The sequence below is a fragment of the Callithrix jacchus genome, chromosome 4, assembly GCF_049354715.1.
Source record: "Callithrix jacchus isolate 240 chromosome 4, calJac240_pri, whole genome shotgun sequence".
Classification (NCBI taxonomy): domain Eukaryota; kingdom Metazoa; phylum Chordata; class Mammalia; order Primates; family Cebidae; genus Callithrix; species Callithrix jacchus.
In genome coordinates, this window is record NC_133505.1 from 119,638,499 (window position 1) to 119,651,280 (window position 12,782).

The following is a 12,782-nucleotide window of genomic DNA, read 5'->3' on the forward strand; positions in this document are numbered from 1 at the left end:
TGGAATGATAGGGGCCCGCCACCATGCCCAGCTAATTTTTGTATTTTTAGTAGAGAAGGTGTTTCACTATGTTGGCTAGGCTGGGGTCTCGAACTTCCTACCTCAGGTGGTCCACCCACCTCACCCTCCCAAAGTGCTAGGATTGCAAGCATAAGCCACCACACTTGGCGGCAAATGTTTACTAAAATCGGAGGAAGATGTCATTTTAAAAGCAAAGCACGATTTTCTCGAGCAAACTCACCAAAATCATAACTTTTAAATGTCACACCAGCAGTTTCACCTTTTCACCTCATCTGTTGAGGGTACTAAAAAAAAAATATTGCAGCAAGCTAGCTATCACCAAAAGGTAATTGGAGAGAAATGTGGATGCTATGAGCTTGGGTTGCCAGGTCAAAAGTTCCTCTCTTTGTGTTGTTACTTGTTTTGCTTGCTATACCAAATTAATTTAAAATTTAAAAGCAATTTAAAATCAAGTGAGAAAACATTTAGGTATAAAGACTGATTGTGAAAATGGAATACTTCTTCCACTGAGACTGACATTTATGGTAAATTTTCTCTTCTAAGATGAAACCTTCACTTTCCCAAACATACTTATCAGAAACTCATTTGGATGAAATGTCTGTTTTCTTCTTATTGTAGATGGCTGAATACTACCTTATAGTGTCTCTGTCCCATTCATGGAACAGGGAATGGAACCTGAGATAAAAATACTAAGTCAAGTCCAAGAAATCAAAACTGTGCTTCAAGGAAGAACACTGAATGTGATCAACTCATTGTCATTTGTCTAGAATTTTCCTGGTTTTAGCTTTCAAAGTACTGAGTTCCAGGAACCCTCTTAATTTCTGGCAAATCATTCTCTATCTTTTAACTGTGCTTGGTGTGAAGTTTGAAACAAAAAACAGAAATGGTTCACATAAAGCCTGTATTAATATTTAATGATGGTTAGGCTACTCTGGAGGAGTGGCTGTTTATTAATTTATAAGGCCAAATTTTACACTGGGCCTTGGGAGTTCTAAAAAGACAATGTCCAAGAACCCAATAAAATGAGTAAATGTTAAATATTCTCCTACAATAATTTGTAATGTTGCCAATTAAAGAAGGAAGAAATTTTCATAAAATACACAAAGAAGAAAGTTAAGCTTTAGTAAATAGCATGGTTTGTTGACTAATATAAAAAGATACCAAGACAAATTTCTCTGATGGAGTTCTCTGATTTTAATGCTAAGGAGCAAACATAATGAAAAATCTGGCAGCCTTCTTTTCAGAAAACGCTCTGCAAGCGAAGCAGCTCAATGACACTGACTATTCTCCATCAATCTGATTTCATATTGTATTGTCTAAATCTTGTCATTAAGAAAAATAATAGATATATTCTTAATGAATCACACTTCATTTCTTCTGCTATGTTTGGCAGAGATAAATCTACTTTGACTAGAAAGTAAAATAAGAATGGATGGAATAAAAGAAAGCTTTGTATCCTATAGGAACATGGAAGAGACCAACCCTGGCACCAATTGTCCATGTGCTTCCTGACATTTCCCAGTCTCCCTTGCAGTTAGGTGTGTAGTTAGCTGAAGCTCAGTGGTAAGAATGTGAATGGGATTCTGATCTGAAGCAGCTAAGAACAGATGCAAATTCTCCACTGATGCCTTGGCTGGAAGTGAAGAACTCTGAAATGGAGTCTTTGGAAAATTTAAGCAGCTGGATTCCTGAGACATCACCAGAGAACCACCAAACCACTAACACCTGACCTGCATCAGATTATGATGTGAGCAAGTAGAAAACCTCTATAATCCCAGCACTTTGGGAGGCCGAGGCGGGTGGATCACAAGGTCAAGAGATTGAGACCATCCTGGTCAACATGGTGAAACCCCATCTCTACTAAAAATACAAAAATTAGCTGGGCATGGTGGTGCATGCCTGTAGTCCCAACTACTTGGGAGGCTGAGGCAGGAGAATTGCCTGAACCCAGGAGGTGGAGGTTGTGGTGAGCCGAGATCATGCCATTGCACTAGAGCCTGGGTAACAAGAGCAAAACTCCATCTCAAAAAAAAAAAAAAAAAAAAAAGAAAAGAAAAAAGAAAATCTTGTTGTTAACTCAGTGGTGTTATATTAAACTACTGAGATGCTGGGGTTTGTATATCTGACCTATGAAATTGCCTGCTGGAAATGATAAAAACTAAGATTTTCCATTTAAGTCCGTCTAAAGCTTCTACTTTGAAGATACATTAGAAAATGTATATAATATATTTATATATTATATACACACAGATATACTTTGACTCTATATTACAAAGTATCAGGTGAGCATCACATGGTAAAATCAACTCTAGAATAGCACTATAATGAACCACAAGTCAACCAAATGAGGAAATGGACTTAAAGTGTTCAAAGGACAAGAGCATGAGCCTGACAAAGATTCCTTTGCTTGGCCAAACTGCTGAACCTTTCCAAGACTCATCTATGTACTTCTTTGTAAAATCTAGTATTAGCAAAGAACCCTGCTGAGTCAATATTGAAAGAATCCTTCCCTGACCTCAATATTTGATCATCCTCAGTGTTTGATCGGCTTCCTTATCCTCTATCATCGTCTAGGTGATATCTAATCACCTTGACTTGTCTTCAGTAAGAATCCTGTTAGGTTGATTTAACCACAATTGTTCTTACCCTTGATGTTTCCTCTTGGTAATTTTCCATCACTGACCCCTACCCTGCTCCTTAGCTATAAATTCCTACTTTCCCAAGCTGTAATCAGATTCTAGTCCTATCTCTCTCTCCCACTGCAAAATCCCATTTCAGTGGTCTCAATATCTACCATGAAGGCCCTGAATGAAGTCAGCCTTACTACGATTTAAAAAAAGGGTGTCATCAGTTCTTTTTCTTCTTAGTAAAATTCTTAATGGGAAAACTGTGTGTTCAGAAGAATATTGCGACTATATCACCCAGTTTATGGTACAAGGACATTACAAATCTTTTCTTTGCATGAGACAGCTAGTCTGAATAACCACTTGTTTTGTCCTTTATCCCCTAAGGCCCTCTTACTCTAGTCTTCATTTTTCTATTCAACATTATAGTCTGTCATATTGCATTCAAAAGGATACGTTATTTACTCAAATTAATATAGTAAAACAGATAAAGAAGCATCAGAGCCTTATTAAAATGTTTTCCCTTGACTATAACCCTGCTCTGGGCTGTTCACACAAGAAGTCACTGCAGCTGTGGTGTTAAGTACAGATTCACACAATGTGGAGTCAAGCCTGTGCTCCACTACTGACTAGCTCTGTGACCTTAGGAAAGTTACTGAACTACTTTAAATCTGAGGTTTTAATCTGAAAAATAAAAATAATGAGATCTACTTCTAAGCTATTTTAAGAGATATAAACAAGATAATGCTTGAGGAAGTGTGTCCAGCAATACCTGGCACACCATGATTGCTCAGTAAGTACATGTTGACGGTTCATGAATCCATACAAAGAGAAACCATAAAACACTCACAGTATGCACATTATTTATAAGACCTATGCACAGTGGTGTGCTGGTAAACATGAACAATTTGCTCTCTGGGGTTGGGGACAATTCGTGGGGAACAATTTCAAGCAACAAGGGAAAGACATTAAATGTGGAGTTGTACACCATTATATGGTTTTTCCACCTAATAGACACAATAGACATTAATAACCTCAAGAACACAGATAATGGTAAAATGGAGAAAAATAATTGGGGAGTTATAAGTTTTGAATTTTATTACCTTTTAAAAATATAATTTATTAAATTTTAAGTTTATAAAATTTAACTTGTAATAATGTCTATGTATAAGAACTGGCACTTGAAAACTTAACTATCAGCTCCTCTGAGCTGGTACGAGCCAGCTCCAGTCCCCTTTGTGTGTGTCTACTAACATTTGCTTAAATTAACTGTTTGTGAACTGCACATAGTTTATTCCATTATGTGACTCAGTCTTGGCATCATGGGAGGTCATGTGCTCCAGCTGGGACAATGAGCTGAATTCCAACTCTAAGACATGTTAGTTCTGGGACCTTAGACAAGTGACAGTCTTTCCCCTGACATGATGCCTAACGCGACATGAATTCAGTAATGTTAGTACCATCCTTCATTTCTCCCAATCTTTTTTTGACTTCACAGTCTCTAGAAGAAAAACAAACAAACCAAGGAGCCAAGTAACAATACCCCTTTGGTCCTGATTTTTCAAAAAGTCCTTGAACCAAGTAACCCAACCTAGATTGTGTCTTTGTGTGTTTTTGTGTCTTTGTTCTCCAGTCAAAAGCAAGTAACTAGAATTATCTAGAATTGGTGCCACACAGAAGTAATTACCATTTACACGAAGCAGTGCTTACATCAATGTGCAGATAAGAAAAAAACTTTCCCTGACTCTTTTGAAAGAACTGGGTCCTAAATCTGGGTCAAGTGAGACATTATGTCTGGGTTGTAGATGTGTACAAAAAACAAAAACAAAAAGAACCTTGAAAATACTAATGGCAAAAGAGAATTCAGGACCCAAACTGAGAACATCTTTTATACATTCATTCCTGACTTTTACTAATTTCAAAATAAAATATTGATATTTAACATGTAAAATATTCTAAATAAAAAATAATTTGAATTTACGCTGTGTGAAAAAAATTTCTCTTGAGTATTATATCCTTTTCTTTTTCATATTTTAATAAAAGGCTAATGTTAGCCCTCAAATATAACATGAAATCATGAGGGTCATGCATTGACATCCACTGTACCAGCTGCTCAAATATTATTAAGAATTTCTATTTAAAGAAAACCTCCAATGCATTCATTTTAGCCTTGACCACAGTAACGTGTTCAAAGAATGAAAATATGCTTTCCAGATGACAATATTACCTTTGTGTTTTCTTTTCACTCTAGTTGGTGAACCCAACTAAATATCATCAACATGTCCCATCACCAAACTCCCTGGGAGCAAGTTGCAAGTTACTTAATCCTATTCCTCCCTAAAGATATACTACCAGTCACTGCCAGTTCCCAAAGTCAATTTCTAAAAATAGCATTAGCTCTAATTAAATAACAAAATATAGAAATAATAAATAAAATTTATAATTATATGTGATATTTATCATTTAAGAAACGATTCCCATTTCATCTTCTCCTAGTTGATGTGGTTATTTTATAGTCCACTGGTCAGCACCAAACTTTGAGTCTGGGAAATTGGAAAAGTTAAAACCCCAGAAAGTCAATATTTCAATTTATTAATAACTCTTTTCTAAAAATTTGATTAAAAATGTAGTTCAAAGTATTTTCTAAAACTGGGTATTGGACAGCTTAATAGTTTCCTTCTAGCCAGGGTTATGAAAAGGTTCCTCAAGGTAGGCTTAGTTTTAACCAAGTTGCCCCCATCTATGCCTGTGCTCCTGCATCTGTATTTCTGTGCCTGTACTTGTGTAGGTGTTAGAGCATGTGGGTGTGTCTGGGCTCCTGAATCTGAGAGTGGGAGGATGTGTTTTGGATTCAAGGATGAAGAGGAAACCCAATAGACCATGACTCATTTTGAATCTCACAGGCCAGAAATAGTGATATCAACTCAAAAGAGACATTTGTGGAGTTCCTATTATAGTCTAGTCCCACTTCTGGGTTCTGAATCCTGGGTCACAAAGATAAATAAAACATAAAATCTGCTCTCATGAGGTTTATAAACTATCAAAAACAAATATTGCACATACACATATTTTTAGTACAATCTGCTCTTCTACTTACATTAACAAAAAGAAATGAACATGATTTTGTTGTGGTGACATGTACTAAGGCAATGAGGGCCTTTTTATTTTTAAAGGACACTTGTCCACTAAATAAGTGGACAATTATCTCTAAATTAATACATTAAATAAAAGAAGTAATTTATTTTGCTAGTGTTAACAGAGCAAAAGGGGGCATAGAATCAGAGGATGAATTTCCTAATGCATTAGAAGTGTAAATTAGAACTAATGTTCTTAAACACACACACACACATACACACACATACACACACAAGGGACCACAAAGGATGTGGAAGGGAGAGAGGAAGAGCAAGTCTGCAGGGCCTCTCAGACGAATTTCCAGGTGACATTTGTCATAAAAGTTAAGTAAGAGCTCAACAAGCAAATAAGGGGAAAAGAGGGTAAAGAACTTCCCAGACAGAGGGACAAAGCCCCAAGCAAAAGTGAAGAAGTGCAGAGTCCTTAGGAGACAGAGAGTGTCCTTCAACACTGGAAACAAGGTATGCATGGGGAAACCGGAAGGAGAAGGTTGGAAGAATGATTGCATGCACTTGGTTGCTTCCCTGAACACAGCGCCGGGGGTTAGAATTGATTCCTGATATCTATGAGAGGTTTGAGGAATGACACAGTCAGGTCTGTGCTCCCGTGCTGCATGGACAGCCGTGTGGAGAATGGATGGACAGGCAAGAGGTTCCAGTTAGGAAAATGGGATAGGAAGTCCTGTGAAATCCGAAGTGTGGTGGTAACCATGGGATTATCATAAAGAAGTCATTTGAGAAACTATGTGTCAAAATTGACAGAGGTTGAAGATCTTTTGGATGTGGGTGTATGAACAAAACCCAAAATGGGGACCAAGCCAAGATGCTGCAGGGGCCTCTGGCTCAAATGGATGCTGCTGGCCTTAGTCCAGACGGGGAACTAGGAGAAGCAGGTGTATGGGGAGAAGACTGGGTTTGGTTTTAATGATAAAGCAGTTTAAACACAACAGCATCCATGAGATAGAAAAATAGATGTTAGGTCATGCTATGCAAGTCGGCAGCCACTAGCACACTGAGCATTGAAATATGTCTGCTCTGTGCTGAGAGGTGTGTAAGAACAAAATACACACCAGATTGTAAAGGCTTGATATAGATAAAAGAATGTACAATACCTCTTTCATCATTTTCATGGTGATTACATGTGGAAATGATAACATTTTGGATGTAATGGACTAAATCATATATGTTAATTAAATTAAATTCACCTTTTTAAATTGTTTAATGTGGCTAATAGAAACTATTATATTTGCATGTATATCTCATATTTCCATTGGACGGTGCTGATGTAAGAAATTTTTCTTGAATAAATTAATGAGTTTTAAAAAGTCCTTCTCCATAAATATAAGATTCTTACTACTGATTGTGATAAACCTATGAAGTTGACTATTTTCTTCTGTTTTGTCTCTGTATGTAACCTTGTACCTCACACATATTCAATGACACGTTTATGTTTACTACAGGCAGGACTCTCATTACTAAAATGAATGATAAGAACAAAATTTTGAAGAGAAAGTTGAAAGTAAAATTAGACCAAAAACATCTGGGAAGCAGGCATGAAAGAAAGCACAGAAGATTCAGAGGCAGAGTTTTGGGCCTGTACTCCCCACTCTCAGCATAACCTCTATGACCTTGGCAAGCAGTGTCCCCTCTGGCCTTATTGTCTTCAGCTGTAAAATGAGAACTAGACTAGCCCCAGTCCAAATTTTATGACTTGATGTTAGGATTTCATGAAGCTCAAAATATTTTGTCAGGTTTTATAAGTATTGATGGCACTTGGCTAAAAGAAAAAAATGAAATTCCAAAGGCAGAGGGAGGTGCATTTACAAAGACATTAACTCCAGAAGAAGCAAAACTTTTAGAGAGAATAGTGAGTTGACTAGGCATCTTAAGGTAGACTTTTTAGGGGGACCGTTTTGAAAAGTTTGAGGTTAAACCATAGAGGATTTTCAATGATACACTAAAGAAATAGAACTTACCCTCTAGGTTATCAACTCTTCCCACCCCCAACCCCCACCCCCAGAAAGCATTGGCAATCTCTGGAGATATTTTTGCCTGACACAACTAGATGAGAGAGGTTTGCTTGTGGCACGTAGGGGTAGAGACCAAAGATGTTGCTAAATAAACATCCTATATTGCACAGCACCCTAAAGAAAAAATTTTCTGGCCCAGAGTGCCAGTGGTGCCAGAGAAACCTGGCTCCGGGTAATAAGGAGTGTTTCCAGATTGATGATCCATGAACAGATTGCATTTCTTTATATTCTCAACTATGTGTATTTTCATCAAGAGAGCTGAAAAATTGACAGTGTGTTCTCCATTCTTGCATAGTCCATGGCCACAAATAGGCCTACTTTTTTGGGTTCTGCCAATGTTTTTGGTTATTTGATTTTACTTTATGTTCTGGGATACATGTACAGAACATGCAGGTTTGTTACATAGGTACACACGTGCCATGGTGGTTTGCTTCACCTATCAACCCATCATCTAGGCTTTAAGCCCCCCATGTATTAGGTATTTCTCCTAATGCTATCTCTCCCCTTGCCCCCCAGCCACCCATTACAGGCCCCAGTGTGTGATGTTCCCTTCCCTGTGTTCATATGTTCTCACTGTTCAACTTCCATTTATGAGTGAGAACATGCAGTGTTTGGTTTTCTGCTCCTGTGTTAGTTTGCTGAGAATGATGGCTTCCAGCTTCATCCATATCCCCGCAAAAGACATTAACTCATTCTTTTTTGTGGCTGCACAGTATTCCATGGTATATATGTGCCATGTTTTCTTTATGCAGTCTATCACTGATGGGCGTTTGGGTTGGTTCCAAGTCTTTGGTATTGTAAATAATGCTACAATAAACATATGTGTACATGTGTCTTTATAACAGAATGATTTATAATACTTTGGGTATATACCCAGTAATAGGATTTTTGGATCAAATGGTATTTCTGGCTCTAGATCCTTGAGGAATCACCACACTGTCTTCCACAATGGTTGAACTAATTTATACTGCAACCAACAGTGTAAAAGCATTCCTATTTCTCCACAGCCTCACCAGCATCTGTTGTTTCCTAACTTTTTAATAATTGCCATTCTAACTGGAGTGAGATGGTATCTCATTGTGGTTTTGATTTACATTTCTCTAATGACCAGTGATGATGAGCTTTTTTGGCTTGGATTCTTCAGGTTGATGCTTTGTGGAATTTTATTAAGCCTTAGAAAGAGAACACCAATTAGTGGAATGAACCAACCTGTCCCAATAAATAGAACGCTGATTTAGAAGTGACCTGAAAGTGAACTCATGAAAGTCAAGAATATGTTTGCACTAATTTGGAATTTTATTTTCAATTTTTCTCTGATATGAGAGATGTTGAAATAGCAAAAGACAGAATTATTGATTTTCCATCTGGAAGCAAAAAAATGGTAGAAATATTAGAGTAACTCCATCTCAATTTTGCAAATTCAAAAACAAAGCCCTGGAATGAACAATTGTTTGTAAAATCACTGGAACCTAGTAGGTATTTAATAAATGTAACTTATCCTCTTCACTTTACTCATTCCAAGAAAAAATGTGCCTGGGTAACATGATTCTGATTTCTTGAAGCAAAAACACATTTTACAGGATTTTTGTTTTTCAAAACTAGGCCCAAAGTATCATTTTTAACTTATAAAATTCTCTTACAAAATTTCCTACTTACTTCAAGCTAAAAGTAAGATAAGGACAATGACTCAAAAAACCTATCAAGAAACAGGCAAAAAGCTTGTGCACTACAATCAAAAACTCTGTCTACAGAAACAGTCCAGCTAATAAACAATTTGAGCATTAACTGACAACTGGAATGGAGCAAAAATAAAAAATGCTCTCTTGATGATTTTGTTCTATCTAATAACATTAAGCCTCACCTATATGTTGGTAACTATGAGATTTTTATGTCCAGCCTAGACCCCACCCCTGAATTCTGAGCTTACATAGTCTCCTGCCTTTGTCGGCATGTCTAGTTCAATGGCCACATGACATCTCAGAACTACTATGTGCAAACCAAACTGCTAATTTCCATCCCAAACATGCTTCTCTAGTGGCCACCCCACTTCAATTGATGGAAATTCTATCTTTCTAGCTCTTTAAGCCATAATCCTTTACTGTGTTAACTTCAAAAATACATCCAGGAACCAATCTTATTACCTCGTTCTTATCTTTACTACTCTATGATGATCTCCCTCCTCTGTATCACTGTAATCGCTCTCTAAACCAGGGGAGCCCATTCTTTTGACTTCTCTCGGCCACATTGGAAGAAAAAGATTTGTCTTGGGCCACACATAAAATACATTAACGCTAATGATAGATGATAAGCTAAAAAAAATCACCAAAAAATCTCATAATGTTTTAAGAAAGTTTATGAATTTGTATTGGGCCACATTCAAAGCTGTCCTGAGCTTCTACCCTAGTTCCTGAGTGTATTCCCATCACAGCAACCAGGGTAATGCTTCTAAAACATAAGTTAGAGTAAGTTAATCCCACCATTGTCATTACATTTCACTCAACATAAAAGCCAAAGTCCTTGAAAAAGCCTTCAATGGCCAACATTGAGAACCTTAAATTTGTTTGTAAAGGGCTATAGGATAAATATTTTAGGCTTTGTGGATCAGGTCTGTGTCTTAACTATTTAACTTAAAGCAGCTAATGAGAAAAATATAAATAAATGGTTGAGGCTATGTTTCAGTAAAGCTTTATTTACAAAACCAGGCAGCAGGCCAGACGCGGTCAGTTGGCCATAGTTTGCTGACTCCTGCTTAATAGTCTCCTTTCCTGCTTTATTTTTCTTTATTACACTTAAAATCACCTGGCATACTGCTTATTTACTTGTTTATGTCTTTTCTAACTAGAGTATAAGCTACAGGAAAGAAGACACATCATCTATATGCAATAGTTTCAGTACATAAATCAATGCCTGGCACATAGTAGACATTCAATAAATATTTGTTAAATGAATGAGTGAAGATGAAGAATCAACCATGCAGAATATCATTGGTCTGCTGGCTGGCATATCACTGTAAAGACAATTGGGGCACTAACATGTGCAGTCCACTGAAAATAACATCATGAAACTATGTCGTTACATTAGGAAAATATTTCCAACACTGGCATTTAGATTTCTTGATCATAAGGGTACATAAGGGAAACTGTAAATTAGAATAACAGAGAAGAATTTCTTACGTTCCTCTAAGAAACATGTTTGAAAACCACTCTCACAATCTGTCATCTCATTTCATCCCGATAGCAGTCTTATATAGAGAAAAAAATCCTTTATTCACATTTATTAATTAAAGAGAAGACAGAGGTTAAAAAGCTTTTTGAGAGTCAAAAAATTAGTCACTCCTTCATAGAACCAAGCCTATAGCTTACACCTAGGGTTGTTTCCACTCTGCAATTACTTTGCCATGAGGTATTTTTCTCTTATGGTACATTTGATTCTCAGTAGTTAAGGTTTTATGTTGTACAATAAAAGAGGAATATATTCGGGGGGAAAATGAGAAGAGCTTTGATCCCTGAGCTACTTTGCAAAATTGTGAAAGAGAGCAAGGCAGTTAAATTTACCCATCCCTGAAAATAATAACTCTCTCTCTAGGCTTTAATAAGAGAATTATTGGGTGCTAAATGACAATCTGCTAGTAAGAATGAAGAATTAAGGCAATATTTACTGGGAAGGTAGTAAAAAACTTTAAAAAATAACCAAACCTTTAAACTTCTATGACCTCTGTTTCTCTAGAGACTTTTCCACTGAGTTTTGGCAAGGGCACTCATGATCTTGAAAACTATTCTGAGAGTTCTTCCAGCTTCTTTCTTAATCGTGGGTTTGGGGAGCCAGTATCTGTTTTCTTAATGGCAAAGAGGCAGGCAGTAAGATGTCTGAATTCCTGTGTCTGAGGTCAGTCACATCCTAAGGAAGAAAAATGAAATGTGAAACAATACTTTTCAGCATGACATTCTAATTTATGGCATTTGGTGTGCATTGGCATTGTTTCTTTTGGAGATAAAAATCAATGTAAATTTAACGTAAATATGCCTTATATTTTTCAAACTAACAGCTGAAGCATGTAACCTCTCAACACCTTATATATAAAAGGAAATTTCAACTTACATATAAACATATAATTTAGATATGAAAGGAAACTGACTTAAAATTACAACTTACATATAAAAGGGAATTTCAACATTTTCTGGCTTACACATTTGGGATCCTCCCTTCTATCAGTCATCTACAACTATGAGATCAGAAAAATCTGTATAATCAAAAATTCACCAGTCAAAAACTTACAATGGTGTCCTAGAGAATAAACTCCTGATTCAAAACGGCTCATTGAGCAATGGATTGAGAGAGAACTGGAGCTGCCTCTGGGCTCAGCAGGAATAGAGAGGTGGCATGGTTGTGGAAGCGGGAGGTAGAGACACAGTGCCTTAGGTTTACCTTTCCAGAAGCTCTCTGTCTTACTATCTTAACCTTCTCTCTCAACTTCCCCTTTCAGCTCAGGCTCCCTCCTGCTGCCAAGCCATTCTGTGGTCATGCTTCCCCGGTCTAAAAGGCTGCTCATTCTGATCTTTTCCAAAAGTGCAGTCCCTCCAGTGCTCTAGGACCCTACCCAAGTTCTATCTCCTCCATAATTACTCTAACCTCTCTCACCTTCAGACTCTAATGAACATTTGGTCTTTGCCATTCAACTTAATGCTTTTTGTTACTTCCTAATGCTTACATATTTCATATATGACCATCTCCCCTTTTTTCACTTCGGTCCAAGTCTGAGGATTTCAATTTATTAAATCCTTCAATAGTGGATTCCACATAGTGAAGGTGCATAAAACAAATGACCTTTAACTTTCACATATATGTTAATTTCCTTTGTGTTCTTTGGGTTTGTAGTTGCTGTGAAATGAAATTCAATTTTTTTTTTTTTTTTTTTTTTTTTTTTTTTTTTGAGACAGTTTCGCTCTTGTTAACCAGGCTGGAGTGCAATGGCA

At 36.9% G+C, this 12,782-nt stretch overlaps 1 long non-coding RNA gene across 3 annotated transcripts in view; it reads right to left on the bottom strand.

The window, feature by feature from the left end:
• The window catches only part of LOC103792593 (uncharacterized), a 132,353-nt gene that overhangs the window by 21,176 nt on the left and 98,395 nt on the right, over positions 1-12,782 (bottom strand). For 2 of the 3 annotated variants that reach the window (XR_013534887.1, XR_013534886.1), the window contains one exon: positions 11,505-11,706. This is a non-coding gene — a long non-coding RNA (uncharacterized LOC103792593). Of the gene's footprint in view, positions 1-9,082; positions 11,707-12,782 lie in introns of those variants that run through there. The other variant, XR_013534885.1, reaches the window with a different exon arrangement.